This window comes from Mus caroli, unplaced genomic scaffold (assembly GCF_978045245.1).
Source record: "Mus caroli unplaced genomic scaffold, Mus_caroli_1 scaffold_4, whole genome shotgun sequence".
In the NCBI taxonomy this organism is placed as follows: domain Eukaryota; kingdom Metazoa; phylum Chordata; class Mammalia; order Rodentia; family Muridae; genus Mus; species Mus caroli.
Window position 1 is genome coordinate 139,809,853 of NW_028227259.1, and position 21,025 is coordinate 139,830,877.

Consider the following 21,025-nt stretch of genomic DNA (forward strand, 5'->3'; position numbering starts at 1 on the left):
TAGGCCAGGCTGATCTTGAACTCAAAGATCTGCCTCCCTCTGTCTCCCAAGTTCTGGGATTAAAGGCCAGCATCACCATGCTCAGTCACTTCTCCCTTTCCTTAGGAGGAAGTCTCAATGCAACATGAAGGGTGGGCTCCTTATGAATGTTATAGTCAAAGTGTGGTCACCTTCCAGTTGTTTATAAGCAAAGACCATGCCTTCCTCTCATAAGGAATATCTCCTTGGCCGTGGATTTCTGTCATTACATTTTTCATAATGTCCCCTGAGCACAATGGTCTTCCTCATGAGGGTCATTACAGAAAGTCTACTTCTTAGCCACATGCAGTTGACTGTGAGGACTGCAGGTGGCAGACAGAAAAGCTTTCTTTGTGTTTCCTTTCTTCTTCCTTCCTCCTCTCTCTGTTCCTCTCCTTTTCCCTCCCTGACTCTCCCCTTTGATACGGGGGTCTCATTATGTAACCCAATCTGGCCTGGAACTCACACTCCTCCACCTCAGCCTCTTAAATGCTAGGATTACAAGTGTTCCCCACGAAGCTTGGTCCTGAAGCACCCATTTCAGACACAATACCACAGCAAGACCTTGGTGTCCACTGGGCAACCAAACACATACATAAGCAGTGGATGCATTGCATGATAAAGTCTACACAGCAGGGTCAAACAGGGCTACTCCAGATCCTGGATCTGCCATACTTGGTGTTATCTTTATCCACCAGAGGTGTCCAGAGGGGCAAAGAATGCACTGCTGTTTATTGAGTTCCTGGCTCTGTGCCTGTGTGCAGTAAACTTTAATTAGGGTATCATGTGCCTCCAAGTACAAAGGACTCTTTGGAAGTAGGGAGAGATCCAAGAAGCTTCAGGAAGGGACAAGAAAAAGCTACCAGGTAATCGGGGTACTTTGAGACAGGCATGGCAGAAAGTCCTGGAGAACAGAGCTTCTAGGAGATGAGAGAAGAGATGAGTTTAGATTAGGGGCAGAAAGTGTGGTCTTCCCTCACCCAGTGTCCCACACTGTCTGCTCCAAATGCAACTGGAATATCATTGCTTGAAGTTCTTCAACATTTGAGTATCCATAATCCTAGCAATTGGGAAGCAGAAACAAGAGGGTCAGGAGTTCAAGGTCATCTGCAGCTACATACTAAGTTCAAGGCAATGCTGGGGTATGTGAAACTCTGTTGGGGAAAAAAAAACAATTACAATATTGTAGAGGAATTTTAGTCCAGCAACATGACCACTCTTGCAGGGGATCACATCCAGAGATCATCTAGGACTGTGATATCCAGCTGGAATAACACACCTTTAATTTCCCTAGCTGCAATGCAGACTTTGCAATACAGCTGCAATTAGTACACATCTTTAATCCCAATCAATAAAGGTAAAGTTAGTTTATAGAAGGAAGTAGCCATGTTTGAAGGTGACATCTAATTGAAGGGCAGACAAAGTGATGAATCAGAGAAAGACTTGACAGAGTCAGAGATAGGATACACCCAACTCACACAAGGAAAGAGAGGTGACTTAAGAGAGAGAGAGAGAGAGAGAGAGAGAGAGAGAGAGAGAGGAGTTTTACCAGTCAGTTTTACAGAAACAGGCTGCAGGTGAAGACAGAGAATGAGAAGGAGCCAGAAAATGAGAACCAATTGCCAGAGTTAGTTTGAGGCCAAGCAGAGCAATTCATTCAGAAGCTGAGAGAAGCCAGTTTGAATCAATCAGCCTTGAGAGGAGTTTGGGCCAGAACAGCTGAGCTAAACCAGATAGCCAGATTTCAGAAAAAAACTAGAAAGGGTGAGCTTATTCAGCAGTAAGCCTCTGAGACAACAATTACCTCTGGTGAATAGAAGTTACGTATACACTACACCACACAAAGTTACTGGCAAATGCCTGGGTAGGTGTTGGTTGACAGAAAGATGAAGTGGGCTGGTGAGGTGATGATAAATATTTCCCAACTGGCTTTATAGGGAAAGCTCTCATGGTAGTAGTGTTCACCATTCCCATGATGAAGATACTTCTAGCAAGATTCCAAGTTACAGATTTGAAGTCCTTAATGGGTTTTGGAAAGAGATGCTCACAGTAAACATGAAACTGTCCTCAAACCTGAACTTCGAATCCTCCTGTCTCTACTTCCCAAGTGCTGGGGTCCCAGGCATGCACCGCCACACCTGGTCTCTGAGGTACTGGACACCCAGCTTGTATCTCTTTTCTAAGATAAGAAAAGCTAAGGCTGGAACTAACTCTACAGAAGGTTTTGCTGAGCCTGAAGTAAAGCAATCATGGCTGTTGGCGTAGGTGGAGGGCCGCTCACACCATGGTGGACAGAAAAAAAGGGTAAGGCAACCGTAAATGTGGCTTTTATTTCTTCAGATGCAGAAATGAATGTGTGAGTACATGGCTTGGGCTAAGCTCAGAGCATTTCTAACTTTCCCTAGACTTAGACATGGAAGCTTCTAGCTTCCATATAATCTAATCTTCTGAAAATCTAGACCTTGAAGATTTCAGCTTCCAGCCTCTGTCTGCTAGCCTGGGCCTATTTCAGCTGCCAAGACTTACTGCTAAATACTGGCTGGCCGGTTCAACTCAGCATCTCTGGTTCAAACTCCCCTTTCTAAGCTGACTGGTTCAAACTGGCTTCTCTCAGCTTCTGACTGAATTGTTATGCTTGGAAGAACTGCCTCTGAACTCTGTTGCGGATCGGTTCTAATGCTTTGAATTAATCAGGAATCTGCATATCCAAACCCTGAAGGTCCTTGTCCCCAACTGGCCTTTGATCTATCATTAAAGAGCCAATGGCCAATGGTGGGGGCGGGGGACAGAACTTTTAGATTGCACGGGCTAAGAACTGTAAGAGAGAGAATCACCATGACTCAGGGGAGAAGGATGGGGCATAGGAACTACAGGAGAGAAAGCCAACAGTGGTAAGTAGCCACTGGCGATTAGACCTGGAGTAGTGGGGGAAGGTTTAGTAAGTCTCAGGAGTACCAGAGGGGAGCGTTTGCTAGCAGGGGAAGGTTTAGGAGTGCCCAGCCTTTGAGCTAGTCATGGCATATCATAAATGAACTCTCTGTGTGTGTGTGTGTGTGTGTGTGTGTGTGTGTGTGTGTGTGTGTCTGTCTGTCTGTCTGTCTGCCTGTCTGCCTGTCTGTCATTCACAAATCCAGATTGTTCTAGGCAGGTGCACATGTGTGACCCGTCAGGAGCCAAAGCAGTGTAGCTTAGCTAAACTCGCCATTACAGAACTCCATGAACTGAACTGTACTGCTCTGAACTGAATTCAACCCTCTCTCCCTCGCTGCTCTTAAGCAGCCTCTTTTTCCTGTCTGTCCTCATGAGATATATCCTATGTCTGACTCATTCTGTCAAATCTTTCTCTGATTTGTCACTTTGCCTCTCTATTAGATGTCATTTGGGATTGCAGGTGTATACTAAAGGCACATATTCCAGCCAAAGGGATCCAAAGGTGTGTACTAAGGGTACGTCTATATTCCAGCTAGATCATATCTTTGGTTGTGACCCCTTGCCAAGAACCAGCCATGTTGCTGGATTAAAATTCCTCTACAGGCATCATAGGGCTTTGAATAAAAAATGTCCCTCACAGGCTCTTGTATCTGAACACTTGATTCCCCTGTTGGGAATGTTTTAGAACCTCTCAGAGATGGAGGCTTGCTGGAGGAAAAACATCACTCAAAAGTATGAGGGCTTTGAGGGTTTATAGCCTCAGACCACTTCCCATCCTCCCTCTCAGCCTCTTCCTGGGCATGGTGGCACCCACTGTAGCTATAGCACGAGGGAAGCAGAAGTGGCTAGAGTCCTGTTGCCAAGGTCCAGAGAGCCCAGCCTGATGGATGAACTGGCAAACAACCCCATTTTGAAAGAAAGCAGAAAGAAAGAAAGAAAGAAAGAAAGAAAGAAAGAAAGAAAGAAAGAAAGAAAGAAAGAGAGAGAGAGAAAGGAGGAAGGAAGGAGGAAGGAAGGAAGGAAGGAAGGAAGGAAGGAAGAAAGAAAGAAAGAAAGAAAGAAAGAAAGAAAGAAAGAAAGAAAGAAAGAAAGAAAGAAAGAGAGAGAGAAAAGAGGATTTAAAAAAAAACAACAAAGAGCCGGGCGTGGTGGCACACGCCTTTAATCCCAGCACTTGGGAGGCAGAGGCAGGCGGATTTCTGAGTTCGAGGCCAGCCTGGTCTACAAAGTGAGTTCCAGGACAGCCAGGGCTATACAGAGAAACCCTGTCTCGAAAAACCAAACAAAAAAAACCCAACAAAGACAGCATTTGAAGAAGGATACCTGAGGTGTATACACACACACACACACACACACACACACACACACACACACAAACACCTGATGAAGAAAGAGAGAAATGGATAGGGAAAGATACACAGGGCTGGTGAGATGGCTCAGTGGGTAAGAGCACCCGACTGCTCTTCCAAAGGTCCAGAGTTCAAATCCCAGCAACCACATGGTGGCTCACAACCATCCGAAACGAGATCTGGCGCCCTCTTCTGGAGTGTCTGAAGACAGCTACAGTGTACTTAATTATAATAAATAAATAAATCTTTAAAAAAAAAAAAAAAGATACACAGACGTAATTCAAGTTGGGGCTGATGAATTGGCTCAGCAGGTAAAGCCCACCAAGCCTCATGATCTGAGTTCAATCCCTGGGACCCACAAGACAGGAGTGAGCTGACACTTGCACGTTGTCCTCTGACTTCCACATACATCCCATGGCACACAACCCACACACGCACACACAAAACAAATTAACAAATGTAAGGGGATATTTCCTAATGTTTAACTAGAAAGACTCACACATAGATAAATGTACAAAAAGAAACCAAAATTGTTAGGAGTAAAAGGGAAAATGAGGGGCTGGAGAGATGATGGCTCAGCGGGTAAGAACACATGCCACTCCTCAGAGGACCCAAGTTCAAGTCCCAGCACTCACGCCAGACTGCTCACAGCAACCTGAAACTCCAGCTTCAGGGGTTCTGATGCCCTCTTCTGATCTCTGTGGATACTCATGTACACAAACACACACACACGTAATTAATTTGGGGCAGGAGGTGTTTTATTTAGTTTTTTGAGACAGGGTTTCTCTGTGAGGCCCTGTCTGTCCTGAAACTTACTCTGTAGACCAGGCTGGCCTTGAATTCACAGAGATCCACCTGCCTCCCAAAAGCTGAGATCAAAAGTGTGTGCCATGTGCCGCCACCACCCAGCTTAAATTTAATTCTTAGAAAGAGAGAAAAACAAACATCCTACATTATAGTTGGAGATATTAGTATTTCAGGCTCCCCCTGTGACTGAGAAAACCTCAATGAAGGCCCAGAGAGGGAGCTGGTAGGTAAAGTACTTGTCACCAAGCTTGACATCTTGAGTTGTATCTCACATACTGGGAGGAGACTCGACTCCCAAAAGATGTTCTCGTATCTACACATAAATGTAATAAAACATTTACAAGCACAGATGAGAAGTCTGTGTACAGACCCAACCCACCCTGACCTAGGCATGGGAAACACTGAGTCCAAGACACAAAACAGCTCTCTCCCATCTCTAGTACCAGTAGTGTAGTGAGTGTGACATGCCTTATAGGTGACAAATAGCTTCACTAATTTATGTATAAAATGTGTATATGTATAAAATATATCTGTATATATACATATATGTGTATATATATGTATGTGTATATGTATATGTGTGTGTGTGTGTATGGGACACGGGGCAGTTGTGGTACACACCTTTAATCCCAGCACTCAAAACACAGAGGTAGATGGGTTTTTGTGAGTTTAAGGCCAGCCAGGTCTACAGAGAAAGTTCCAGGACACAGAGAAAACCTATCTCAAAAAAATAATCAAAAATCAAAAAAACAAACAACAATAACAAAAATGAAAAAAAAAGACAGAAAGAAAAAGAAGAAGAAAGGAAGGAAGGAAGGAAGGAAGGAAGGAAGGAAGAAAGAAAGAAAGAAAGAAAGAAAGAAAGAAAGAAAGAAAGAAAGAAAGAAAGAAAGAAAGAAAGAGAAGGAAGAACCTGGTCTGGGGACACATCTCAGTCCCGCAGCACTGAGTAGCATCGACCAGTGAGGAGCTGAGTGCCTGGCTCTAGGTTTTCCCCTGAGCCGGGTGCATAGACTCACTGCAAAGGCTCTGTGGAAGGGCTGGATGGTGAGAAATACAGGAACATTGCAGGTTTTATGAGGAAAGAACAAAAATCAGACACAAGCAAGCATACGCAGATTGTCTTTTTATCTCTGGTATATGTCATGTGGGACACAGGCACACATGTGGAGATCAAAGGGTTACCTTTGGTATCAGGTCTCACCTTCTACCTTGTTTGAGGCAGGGTCTCTTGTTGCTTGCTGGTCTGTACTAGCTGGCCTGAGAGCTTCCAAGAATTCTTCTAGGTCTGCCTCCCATCTTACCATGGGAGATCAAGGGTCACAAGCCTGGATTGCCCAGGTTCAGAGGATCCAAACACAAGGTCTTATACTTGCATGGTAACTGCTGCCCCACTGAACCACCTTCATGCCCAGGCAGTCTTTATTAATACACATGTGGGCACATATATGCAGGCATGTACAGATTCATACCAGCTCAAGGGTGTGCGAGGGTGTGTGTGGGTCTGTGTGTGTGAGCATGCAGTTGCCAGAGAAAACCACAGGTATCGAATCTTTCTTGTTGGTTTGTTTGTTTGTTTTTCGTGACAGAGTTTCTCTGTGTGGCCCTGGCTGTCCTGGAACTCACTCTGTAGACCAGGCTGGCCTCTGACTCACAGAGATCTGCCCACCTCTGCTTCCCGAATGCTGGGATTTAAGGTCTGCACCACCATTGCCCAGCCAGGCATCATATCTTAGATACCATGCATCTTTTCTTTCTTTCTCTCTTCCTTTCTTCCTTTCTTCCTGTGGCCTTCCCAGCCTTGAGCAGGCCCTTCCTAGTCTTAACAGACCTTGAACGCTTGCCACAGTGGACCTTGTCAACCATTGGTGGAGTCACCTGCCTTGGTTGCACGTGCCTTAAGTGGAGGCATATGCCTTGGTTGTACATGCACGTTCCCACAGGAACACAGGAATTTAGAAGAATAGACTGCCCACTGACCTTGCTTTGCAACATAATCCAGTGGAAACAAAGGATGGGGTCTGTGGGCTTTCCCTACATAAATGTAGTGGTGAATATTAAACTTGGAGCCTTGAACAGAACCTTGTCTTGGCTTCATTCTTCTCTCATTCCCCAGCTCTTTTTCATTTCCAGCCCCACTTTCAGGTAAACCCAGTTCATTCTTGGCTGCTGGACAGCTACAGGTAGCGCCTGAATGTGGGGCCTGAAAATGGAGGACCCATTAAGAAACACTGTCTTGGGTAGAGCTCCACAGAAAATGGAAGAAAAGTACAGTATCCTGCACAGCAAGCAAGGAAAAGCATTAATGCTAGCGCTAGTAGCTGCCAGTAGCCACGGAGAACTGGGTACCTGGAAGGAGAGCTGGGGATGGATGGGAAGGATGGTTGAGAGAGGAATGAGACCAAGACAAAGTTTCTGATCAAGGCCCAATGTTTAATTCTTAAGTCTGAATTTAAAGGGGGGAAACTCATCCCCCACTTTGCCAGGATCTCGTCAGAAAAACAAGCTCAGCTGCTTAGCAGGTAGTGGCTTCTTGCAGGAAGCTGTAGGACAATAGACTTCACCTAAGTCAGAAAACTCCCACTCTAGGTGGGCTAGGTGATCATGGCAAAAACAAGGTCTGATTTAGCCTGCTTAAGGCTGGGGGAAGGGCACACTAGTTATAAAGTTTATATTTTGGAGGCTGTTGTTGCAGGAGGTGCATTAAGGGAATACAGGCTAGGCTGAGGAGGTGTTGACCCGATGCTGACTTCACCTAGGGGTGACAGCGCAGTGGGACAGGGGAATACTACACAGGCATTTGTCTGCAGCCTCAAAGAGCTGCTTCAGGCAAGAGGAGCATGGTTTTAAAACAGATGCTAGGAAACTTTTTAGTTCAAATAGATTCATGCTGTCCATGGTTTCCAGAAGAAAGAACATTGGATAAGGAAACCTGGGGGAAAGTTGGAGAAGTTCTGAGAACCACCCAGGCAGATCCTATCACCTTCTGCCTCTGGGCACTTATAAAAGATGCTATTGAAGAAAAAAAAAAAAAAAAGATAAAGAGACCTTGAAGGTGTTAACTACTGCCCAGGAACAGCTTGAAGAACTTCAGGAAGAATGCCTGTCAGAGAAGACTTCCACAGAAAAAAGCTCTCTCAACTCTAAATCAGAGATGTACAGACCTTGTACAACGTTTAGAGCTCAGATAAAAGAAATTGGAGGCCCTGATGATGAATTAGATCCAGAGGAAGAAGCTGATTTAGAAGAAGGGGCTGTCAAATATTACGATAAGGATTGGCCTCTCAGCTCCACCTATGGCCTTTACTGTGGGAGATGCACAGATGGAAATGCAAGTATATATAAACTAGAGTTGGAAATTAAGTTGCAGAAATTGACTAATGAGCCACAGGAGTTTAAGAGTCTATCAAGTGCAGGAAAGAGCAGTGATTCTGAGATATGCCAATCACTCCTAGAAAGAGCTGTGAATCAGTCTCGCAGGGAAGGGCAAGATAAATTTGACATGTTAGCTTTCTCTGTAGCTGAGATAATTGACCAGCAGGGCAATAGAGTCAGACAACATCAGATGTTGGAGTTCAAAATAATAAAATAATTAAAAACAGCTGCGGCATAGTATGGGCCTACAGCTCCCTTTATGCAACCTTTGTTGGATACTGTGAAGGAAACAATTTAACCCCCCAAGATTGGAAAAGTATATGTAGGGCTACTTTGTCAGGAGGAGCTTACTTTAGAGTTCTGAATGGTGTGATGCAAGTAAGAGAGCTGCCATGATGAATGCTCAGGCAGGTAACGCAAATTGGGATATTAACATGCTTCTAGGAGAAGGTCAATATGAAGGTAACGCTAATCAGATTGGGCTACCTGCAGGAGTGTATGCACAGATTGCAATGGCTGCCCACCATGCCTGGAATCAATTACCAACCTAAAGGGGATCTCAGTGGGAATTTATCTGATATCAAACAAGGTTCCGATGAACCATTTCAGAAATTTGTGGATAGACTGCTGAAAGCAACTGGTAGAAGTTTTGGAGATCCTCAGCCAGGAGTTCCTTTTGTTACACAATTGCCTTATGAGAATGCTAATGCTGCCATCTGGATACATTTGTCTTTGTGCAGAAATTGGACCCTCATACAATCAGTGTCTCACTATGGCTGCTGTTTTACAAGGGACCACTGTGTAAGCAGTGCTTTCACAGAGACAAGGGAATAAAGGATGTTTTAAATGTGGAGGTTTGGGTCACTTTAGAAATAATTGTCCCAGGAGCAGAGGCAGGAGCAGACAATCAGGTCATGCCCCAGGAATTTGTCCTCAGTGTAGGAAGGGTAATCATTGGGCCAGGGAATGCAGATCTAAAACAGATAATCAGGGACATTCCATGCCAGGAAGTGAGCAGAGGGGCCAGCCTCAGGCTCCCAGATGTCTACAGCAAGCAGCTTATGGGAGCATGAGCTGTTGCCAAGCCAGAGAAATCCATTTCTGAACTTCTCAGAGCAACCCCAGGAAGGGCAGGATTGAACCTCAGTTCCACTACCTACATACTGCTAACCCAAGAAATGGGAGTTCAAATCCTGCCTACAGGAGTTTTGGGGCCCTTGTCTCCAGGGACCTGGAGATTACTTCTTGGCCAAAGCAGCATTATTATAAAAGGACTATAGGTCTATCCAGGTGTTATAGATAATGGTTATGCAGGAGAAATTAGAGTTATGGCTGCTTCCCCCCCCCCATGGCATTATAACTATATCTGCTAACAAAAGAATTGTTCAACTTGTTTTAGTTTCCTTGCATTTGCTACCTTCCAAATTTGTTAAAAATAAGAGAGGACAAGGTGGCTTTGGTTCCTCTGAGGTGTACTGGGTTCAATATAATACTAATAAGAGACCTAACCTTAAATTAATAATTGAAGGAAAAAGTTTTGAAGGATTAATAGATACTGGGGCTGATGTAACAATTATTAGAGGATAAGATTGGCCTTCAACTTGGCCTTTATCTGATACTCTCACTCATCTTCAAGGGATTGGTTATGCCACTAACCCAAAACAAAGTTCTAAACTTCTAAGAAGAGAAGAGAGAGATTAGGACAAATTCAATTCTATGTCATGCCACAGTTGCCTATTACTCTCTGGGGAAGAGATATCTTGTCACAGATGGGTCTTATGATGTACAGTCCTAATGAAGCAGTGACTAAACAAATGCTAAGACAAGGATTTCTGCCTGGTCAAGGGCTAGGAAAGGAAGGACAAGGCATAAGACATTTAAAAAGCCTAAGCCTCACTCAAATACTAGAGGCTTGGGGTATTTTTGGTAATGGCCACTATCTTGCTTGCATCCCATGCTGATAAAATTCAATGGCTTAATAATGCTCCAGTGTGGGTTGATCAGTGGCCTTTATCTAAAGAAAAAAATAGAAGCAGCCCCTTTGCTTGTGCAAGAGTGACTAGAGATGGGGCATATAATAGAATCTCAGTCACCATGGACTATTCCAATATTTGTTATCAAGAAATAAATCTGGTAAATGGAGATTGCTACAAGATCTAAAAAAGGTCAATGAAACCATGGTACCTATGGGAGCTTTACAACCTGGGCTTCCATCTCCAGTAGCCATTCTTTTTTTTTTAATTAATTAATTTATTTGTTTATTATATGTAAGTACATTGTAGCTGTCCTCAGACACTCCAGAAGAGGGAGTCAGATCTTGTTACGGATGGTTGTGAGCCACCATGTGGTTGCTGGGATTTGAACTCCTGACCTTCGGAAGAGCAGTCGGGTGCTCTTACCCACTGAGCAATCTCACCAGCCCTCTAGTAGCCATTCTTAAATGATATTATAAAATAGTAGCATATTTGAAAGATTGTTTTTCTTTTCTATTCCTTTGCACCCCCAAGATTGGGGAAGATTTGCTTTCAGTGTTCCTTCTATTAATTTTTAAGAACCTATGAAAAGATACCAATGAATAGTTCTTCCTCAGGGCATAGCCGATAGTCCTACATTATGTCAAAATTTGTGACACAAGCCATTCAGCCTGTAAGACAGCAATGGCCAATGATATACATCATATATTACATGGATGATGTCCTGTTAGCAGGAAAAAAATTCTCAGGACTTGATTTTATGTTATAGAGAATTACAACAGGCATTAGCTGATAAAGGACCACAAATAGCTCCAGAAAAAGTACAAACTCAAAATCCTTATAATTATTTAGGCTTTAGACTTACAGAGCAAGCTGTTTATCCCCATAAGATAATTATCCATAGGGACAGTTTAAAAACTTTAAATGATTTTTCAAAAACTGTTAGGTGATATCAGTTGGCTTCACCCCTATTTAAAGCTTACTACAGGAGAATTGAAACCCTTACTCGATATTCTTAAAGGGAGAGCTGATCCTACCTCCCCTTGATCTTTGACCTCAGAAGGATTTTTGGCCTTACAACAAGTAGAAATAGCTATTGAAGAACAATTTGTTACTTATATAGATTACTCTTGGCCTTTACACTTGCTGATTTTTAATATGACTCATGTGCCTACAGGATTATTGTGGCAAAAGGCTCCTCTTGTGTGGATACATTCAAGGATATCTTCTAAATGTAATATTCTGTCATATTATGAGGCAGTCGTCCATATGATTATACTTGGAAGGAAACAGGCACTGATTTATTTTGGCAAAGAACCAAATGTCATTATTCAGCCTTTTAATGTAGACCAAAATACTTGGTTAAAGCAGCATAGTACGGATTGGTTGCTTGCTCAAATAGGATTTGAAGGCATTATAGATAATCATTACCCTCAAGATGGGTTGGTAAAATGTTTAAATGTACATAAGGTTATATTTTTTAATATGACATCTTTATAGCCTCTGCATAGTGTTCTTTTGACCTTTACTGATGGCCCCTCTAAAGGACAAGTGGGCTATCTCATAGATAATCAGCAAGTGGTCATAGAGACTCCTGGGCTCTCAGCTCAGCTAGCAGAACTGACCGAAGTACTGAAGGTTTTTCAGTCTGAAAATGATACTTTTAATCTTTTTACCAATAATCTATATATGGCCCAGTCTTTTCCTCTATTGGAAAACTGTGGTACATTTCATTTCAATACACCAGCTGGATCTCTGTTTTCACAACTACAAAATACCATTCTTACCTGAAAAAAAAAATCCCTTTTGTATTGGTCATATACAAGCCCATTCTGATCTTCCTGGACCTTTAGCTGCAGGCAATGATCACATTGACAGAGCTCTAATAGAAGCCTTAGTTTCAGATCCTGTTGCATTGACTAGACATGATCATGATAAATTTCATCTCTCTCGTCACATCTTAAGGTTCCAACATAAGATCACTAAGGAGCAGGCAAGAGTGATTGTAAAACAATGCCCTGACTGCCTTCCATTATCTCCAGTTCCTCCTTTAGGGGTTAATCCATGAGGCCTTATGCCCAATCATATTTGGCAAATGGATGTAACTCATTATGCAGAATTTGGAAAATTGAAATACATACATGTCTGTATTGACACTGTTCAGGATTCCTTTTTGCTTTTCTACATATGGGAGAAGCTTCTAGAAATGTAATTGATCATTGCTTACATGCCTTCAATGCTATAGGATTACCTAAAGTCATAAAGACAGATAATGGGCCAGTTTATATTGGAAACAACTTTACATCATTTTGTAAGGAATTTGGTATTGAACATAAAATTGGAATTCCTTATAACCCAATGGAATAAGGGATTGTTGAACAAAAAATTGGCTTTTAAAAACAAAAGAGGGGGAGTTATATTCCTCAAGGTCACCAAAATGCACCTTGCTTTTGTCTTATTTGTTTTAATTTTTTTGCAAACTGATGCTAAAGATCAGTCTGCAGTGGATCGCCACTGGCATCCAGTCACTTCCAGCTCATATGCTGTGGTTAAATGGCAGGACCCCCTAGCTAATACATGGAATGGTCCTGGCCCTGTTTTAATATGGGGGCAAGGTTCTGTCTGTGTTTTTTCCACAAAAAGAAAATGGAGCCCAATGACTGCCTAAAAGATTGGTTCATTAAGTGGACACTGATCCTGAGCCTTCAAATGATAATGATACCAATGATGAAGATGGCTCAAAATCCCTATCAGTTGGCTGAGTTAACCTGGAGTATAGTCTCCAACCTTAATGGAGAGCAAGTATCAATTCTCAAAGCCACCCCCCATATACCTGGTGGTCAGACCTTATGTTTGATCTTTGCCAATTAGCATCTGGATTAGATAACTGGGACAACTTTAATTCCTACACTGCTTGGACCATTAATTATAATTTTTTTGTTTTTAACTTTTGGACCTTGTATCTTTTTTTATTAGATATTTTCTTTATTTACATTTCAAATGCTATCCCGAAAGTTCCCTATACCCTCCCCCACCCTGCTCCCCTACCCACCCACTCCCACTTCTTGGCGCTGGCATTCCCCTGTAGTGGGGCATATAAAGTTTGCAAGACCAAGGGGTCTCTCTTCCCAATTATGGCTGACTAGGCCATCTTCTGCTACATATGCAGCTAGAGACACGAGCTCTGGGGGTACTGGTTAGTTCATATTGTTGTTCCACCTATAGGGTTGCAGACCCCTTCAGCTCCTTGGGTGCTTTCTCTAGCTCCTCCATTGGGGGCCCTGTGTTCCATCCTATAGATGACTGTGAGCATCCACTTCTGTATTTGCCAGGTACTGGCAAAGCCTCACTTGAGATAGCTATATAGGGGTCCTTTCAGCAAAATCTTGCTGGCAAATGCAACAGTGTCTGGGTTTGGTGGATGATTATGGGATGGATCCCCAGGTGGGGTATTCTCTGGACGGTCCATCCTTTCATCTTAGCTCCAAACTTTGTCTCTGTAACTCCTTCCATGGGTGTTTTGTTCCCTATTCTAAGAAGGAATGAAGTTTCCACACTTTGGTCTTCGTTCTTGATTTTCTTGTGTTTTGCAAATTGTATCTTGGGTATTATAAGTTTCTGGGCTAATATCCACTTATCAGTGAGTGTATATCAAGTGACTTCTTTTGTGATTGGGTTACCTCACTAAGGATGTGGACATTGCATCTTAAACAGATTGGATGCCTTCACTCAGGATTGCTTTCAGCAAGCTCAGCTATTCACCATGACAGTTATTCATCACTATGAAGAAATACATTGAGTGCATATTCATATGTCCTTCATGACTTTGGTCTGAATGGGAGAGAGTGTGCTATAGAAATCATGTAGTCAGAGACAGGGTATGGATAAGAGTAGGACATGGTATGGATAATGTATGGACAGGGTAGGTAAGAGTGTTCTTGAGCTCCTATTGAACCTAGGACAGAGACATACACCAATGTTATGTTTGATCTCCATGACAGGTAAGAAGGAGCAATATAGACACCGACCTAAGACAGGCATTGTTGCCTGGCCACTCTTTACCCTAGATGGGATTATGGGAAACATGTAAATCTTGTGCCCCTGTCCAGCAACTGGTACTGCTCATCTTTAAACAAAAAAGGGGGAAGGGGAACTGTGACCTTCCCAGCTTTGAGCAGGCCCTTCCCAGTCTCGAGCAGGCTGAACAGAACTTGAGTGCTTGCCACAATGGACCTTATCAACCTTGGTGGAGTCACCTGCCTTGGTTGCATGTGCCTTAGGTGGAGTCATCTGCCTTGGTGGCACATGTGTATTAATTCCCACAGGAACATAGGAACTTAGAAGAATAGACTGCCCACTGACCTTGCTTTGCAACATAATCCAGTGGAAACAAAGGATTGGATTTGTGGGCTTTCTCTACATAAACATAGTGCTGAATATTAAACTTGGAGCCTTGATCAGAACCTTGTCTTAGCTTCATTCTTCTCTTGCCACCACCCCTCTTTTTCATTTCCAGCCTCCCTTTCGGGTAAGCCCAGTTTGTCCTTGGCCACTGGAAGACTACACCTCTCTTTCTCTTTCTTCCTCTCTCTCTCTCTCTCTCTCTCTCTCTCTCTCTCTCTCTCTCTCTCTCTCTCTCTCTCTCTCTCTCCTCTCTCTCTCTTTCTTCCTTTCTTCCTTTCTTTCTTTCTTTCTTTCTTTCTTTCTTTCTTTCTTTCTTTCTTTTATCTTTCTTTGAGCCAAGGCCTCAAGGCCTCTTACTGACCTAGAACTCAGCAATTTGTCTAGGCTGCTGACAAGTCACCTTCAGGGACTTATTGGCCTGTCTCTGCCTCCCAGCTCTGGACTTACAAGCACATGCCCTCATACCCAGCTTTTCATTTGTTTGCTTTGTTTGTTTCAAAATAGTGTCTCATACTGTCCCTGAACTCACTCTGTATACCAGAGATCCAGAGATCAAACTCTCAGAGATCTGCCTGCCTCTGCCTCTCAAGTGCTGGAATTAAAGGCATGCACCACTATGCCCAGCTCATACCCAACTTTTTAATGTCAGTTCTGGGGTTCAAACTACAGTCTCCATGCAGCCATTTTTCCAACCCTGACTGATCACTTTCTTAAGTCCAGCCTTGACAATGCCAGGGAGATGACTTCTGTGTGTGTTTGTGTGTGTATGTATGTGTGTGTGTGTTCAGGTTCCTAAAATGGGAACAATCATCAGATTGTATGACCAGAGAAGTGAACATGTTGCCAGGATAAAATGGGGTGATTTGGGAGCAATGCCTGGGGTCCCACATTTGTTGTGTTGGCAATGATGGGAGCGTTCCAGGTGCCACACTGACAGTCTTGAACAGAACATTGCAAAAGCTAGTGGCCAATGCTCTTGACTATGATGTCTCTGTAACTCAGGCAAATCTCCCTCTTCCTCTCACTTTCAGCCTAAAAAGGGAAAGAACGAGATTAGACAAATTTTGGTTAATCAGCCTGATGTTGATAGGGTTTTGTTTCTTGGGGGAACAGAGAGGTGGAAACACTTAGACCAACCTCAAATTCCCTATGTTGATCTGACCAGCTTTTGGTGAAATACTTGGTATGTCTCTACACAAAGTCACATTGGAATCTGATCCAGAGTTTGAAGTAGTAAAGGGGAAGGTATAAACATGGAGGTAGAGATGCCAAGCTTGCATCTTGTGTTCTGGTTACCCATTGGGCACCTGAAGATCTGAGTGAAGAATGTATGCTTTCAGTAGAAATATCTTCTAAATCCCAATTACGGGAATAGACAGGGGAAGTAAAATTCAGTTTTATAGAAGTTGTGGTTAGAAAACCATCTGAGGTCTGTTTCCCTAGAAGTCATGAATTGCATTGAGCTACAGTGGGTACTGTACTAAGTCAGAGTATGTCTTTTCAAGCCCACAATACTCATTCAATCACAGAGAAACAGGAACCTCTTGCCAGCATTGGGTCATGGGAATAGAAGAATCCTGAGATAAAGTTGCTACTGTCTGCCCAAAGAACATGATTTTAAAAGACAAAACAAACAAACAAAAATCACTTTTTAAGACAGGGTCTCTCTATGTAGTCCTGAAATGCTATGTAGACCAGGCTGGCCTCAAACTCACAGAGATCCTCCTGCCTCTGCCTCCCAAGTACTGGGATTAAGTTCATGGACAACCATGAACATCTTAAGAACATGATTTCAAATTTAATTATCATGAACTTATTCATTTTTCTTTTCTTCTTTCTCTCTCTCTTCCTTCCTTTTTCTTTCTTTCTTTCTTTCTTTCTTTCTTTCTTTCTTTCTTTCTTTCTTCCTTCCTTCCTTCCTTCCTCTCTCTCTCTCTCTCTCTCTCTCTCTCTCTCTCTCTCTCTCTCTCTCTCTCTCTTTCTGAGGCAGGCTCATGGAGCCTAGGCTAGCTATATATCCAAGGATGGCCTTGGACATCTGATCCTCTCACCTCAGCCACCTGAGTGCTGAGAGATTTCAGGAATGTGCTACCACACCTAATTTATGCAGCAGTAGGGACAAACACTCAACAAATGAGCTACATCTACAGCCCAAGAATGCCACGCCCACTCCAGTGGAGTCTCTGTGACAAGTCCAAAAGCTTGGCTCCAGTTCTAAGGCAAAAAGTCTCATGGAAACTGGTTTCCTAGAATCTTTGGTGTCCTGTAACACGGAAGTGGTCCAGATTTGTCCTTGCAATAGTGTGGGGAGGGTCTTGCATGCTTTCTTTCAGTATTGTTTTATTATAAGTGCCTCCAAGGAATGATTTGACAAATAGCTAAGTTAGATTGAACATTGTTTCCTGGCCTCCACCGGTGTCCCAATATCCTAGGAAATCGTTGAGCCAACCTTGGACTTAGAATTTCATAAGAATGTTACTCATTCAGACAAAATGCCTCCAGTGTTGATAGTGAAAGAAATCAGGCATTGCAGTTTACTGGATAAGACCTAGAAATCTCAGAGCTAGTTCAACAAAGTAAACTTAGAATTCTCATTAGAGTCGTGTATGGCCGACTACATTACATAAGAGTAGAAAGAAGGATGGTTGTGGTTTAAGGAGGAACTGGAGTATTGTATTATTCATGAAAAGGTTAGTAGAATGGAACTCCCATGGTGCATGTTTTTCACTAGGCCCAGAGGAATAACATGATTAGGTATTTAATAAGGGAGCCCTGGTGGTGGATTATACAATAGACTAGAATTGCACCTGGGTGTATAACCCTCATACCTGGCTTCTAAGAATAAGCTGACCTTAGATAGGGTTGACTTTGTCTCAGTGTAAACATTGCCTGGTTCCTGTCAGGTTTTATGTATGCATTTCTCTGTTTTGTGTAAAGAGTCATTATGCATTGGATAACCTTGATGTACCTTGGATAACCTAGATGTACCACCACCTAACTTCCTTGTTTTTCTTCTGTATTATAAGCCTAATGCTCGCTTTGAGAAATTACATTCAGATCCAACACTCTCTTGTGTTTGTGTCTATCACTCGCCACCTCCTTGCCCATCTGAGTACTAGGACCCTGATTTCTCCAGCAGACTGAGGGACTCTGACTAAACCAGCCCATGGCACAAGTATCCTTTTTATTAAAACTAGAAATGTTCGCCTGGTGGTGGTCGAGGTAGCAGTGGTGCTACACACCTTTAACTCCAGCACTCAGGAGGCAGAGGCAGGTGATCTCTGAGTTTGAGGCCAGCCTGGTCTACAGAGTGAGTTCCAGGGCAATGAAGGCTACACAGAGAAACCCTGTCTCGAAAAAACAAGACAAATGTTCTTTTTAAATATATATTTAAATTTTACATGTATGTTTTGCCTGTATGTATGTACATCACAAGCATGCAGTGCCAACAGAGGGCATCAGGTATTAGATTCCATGGAACCAGAGTTATGAGTGGTTGTGTGCTACCATATGGGAACCGGGAATTGAACCTCTGAAATAGCAGCCAATTCTCTTAACAAGAGCCCAGACTGAATTGGCCATTCTTTAAAACTTATCTTGGCTGTCAGATTGTCTAGCACAGTACCTGTCTGAGCTCCTTTTTTCCTCAGCACAGAAAGAGATCAGTAACATTATCAAGACTAGAAACATCATGACAATACATTGTGATAAAGCTGAGCATCCTTTGGTATTTTTGGTGACATTTAGTCCCATAAGGGTTATGTGAACACAGGAAATGCAAAATCATGATGGTGAATCTTCACTGTCAACTGGGTGATATAGAATCACCTAGGAGACTGGCAAGGCTCGCCTGTGGTGTGTCTGTGAGAGACTCCGGAGAGAACTGACTGAAGTGGGGATATTAGAAACTGCTCATTAGGAAAAAGCCTATCCCATCCTCCAAGCACAGTGGGCCTTGGTGATCAGACATTATATGGTTTTAGAGCTTTATTATAGAAATGCAGGGGGAAAGAGAGAAGGTAGAAAAGAGAGAGAGGGAAAGGAAAGTCTAGAGAGAAAGAGAGAGTAAGAGGGAGAGAGTGAGAAGAGAGGAGAGGAGAAGACAAAGAGAGAAGAGAGAGGAGTGAGAGATGAGAGAAGACAAAGAGAGAGGAGTGAGACGGTGAGATTGAGGAGTAAGAGAGAGAGGATTAAGAGAGAGGGGAGGCCAAGCAGCCCCTCTTTATGGTTTTTACTGTTGCTAGGTAACTGGGGAGGAGTTTAGCCTGAAGGTCAGAAGCTTGGGACATTGCCTACATGACTTCTAGCCATGCTTCTCTTGTGGGGGCTGTGGGGAGTGGTAACTTAGGCAGGAGCCAGAGTTCCAGGAGCATGAGGGAACGCCTACCTTATCATGTAGATGAATTATCACACTTCTGGGTGGGGTTCAGACCTCAGCTCAACTAGAGACCAGCCTGTCTGTGCATAGCCCAAAGCCCCACAGTGCACACACACACACACACACACACATGAACACTCACACATGTGCATCATGGTGCACACACGCACACATACGTGAACATTCACACACATGTGTATGCACACAAAATAAATAAATGTAATAATGGTTTTAAAAAGTATTCCAGGCATGATGGCACATGCCTTTAATCCGAGAAGGGCAGAGGCAGGCGGATCTCTATCACCTGACTGCCCCCACCCGCCAGCTCCTGAATAATGACACGGAAATTTCTATTTGTTTATTTATTTATTTATGGAAAGTTTAGGCCTTAGCTTGCTACCTCCCAATTAGCTCATATAACTTAATTAACCCGTTTATTCTAATCCATGTTTGCCACGTGGCTAATTACCTCTCACTCAGTCCTGGTATGACCGACTTCTTTTCCCAACCCCCTGCCTGATACTTCTCCCAGTAACCCTCTCTCTGCCCCAAGTCTCCCTTCCTTTCCTTGCCTAGCTATAGGCCATCAGCTCTTCATTAAAGCCAATCAGAGAATGCCTTAGGCAGGTGAGAGACACGCCTTCACACAGTGCACAAAAATGCTACTCCCAAAAGACCTTTGTGAGTTTGAGGCCAGTCTGGTATATGCATATATGTAGTGAATTCCAGGCAAGACAGGACAACATGGTAAGATCTTATCTCAAAAATTTATTTTTAGTTTAAATGTAAATGGGAAAATTAAAATCTAAAAAAAAAGGAAGGAAGGAAGAAAGAAAGAAAAGGAAAAGAGGAGAAAGCTAGGTGATCCCCAGAATTCTCCTTTCTCTTCCTGGTCAGTTCCCCTCTGCCACACGTTCCCATGAGGTCAAGTGACCATGACCTGAAACCTCTGCGCTGAGACAGAATGGATCCTTCCTCTCTTGCTCTTTGTGGTGTTTTGTATGTTAATGAGAGCAGTTACTAGTACAGAGACTGTAACTCGCTCTGATACCCAAGACAGATGAATATTACAGAGTGGATAGCAAACACACTGTGGACGCTCTGGCTCTGCCTGAGGCTTCTATGGATGTAATGAACACCGTGACCAAGTACATCTCGGGAAGGAAAGGGTTGATTTAACCTCATAACTCTCAGGTCAGCTCCATCACTGAGAAAGTCAGAGCAGCCTCAAGCAGGGAAGGAAGCCTGAGGCAGGGGTCTTCAGAGGCCCTGGAGGAGAGCTGCCTTCTGGCTGGCTTCTTTGCCTTGCTCCTCGTGGCTTTCGAAGCCTGTTTTCTGTTGTTGTTGTTGTCGTTTGTTTGTTTCCCAACATGGTTTCTCTGTGTAGCCCTGGCTGTCCTGGAACTCTCTCTGTAGACCAGGCTGGCCTCGAACTTAGAGATCTACCTGTCTCTGCCTCCTGAGTGCTGGGATTAAAAGGGGGCACCACCACTGCCCAGCTAAATTATAAATTCTTATTTCTAGAATTCCCCATCTAACATTTTTACATTATAGTTGTTGACTGTGCATTACTAAAACTGAATTGTGAGATCAACTCATGCCCAGGCTGCTGGATACTTCTGAGAGGCATTTTCTTAATCAGATTATTTGAAGCAGGAAGAGCCACCCTAAATCTGGGGAACACCTTCCGGCGGCAGCCCACATAAGAAGGAAGTTTGCTTGCTCATTCTCACTCTGGCCAGATGAGGTATAGGATGCCCTGGAGTTATAGATGACTGTGAGCCACCATG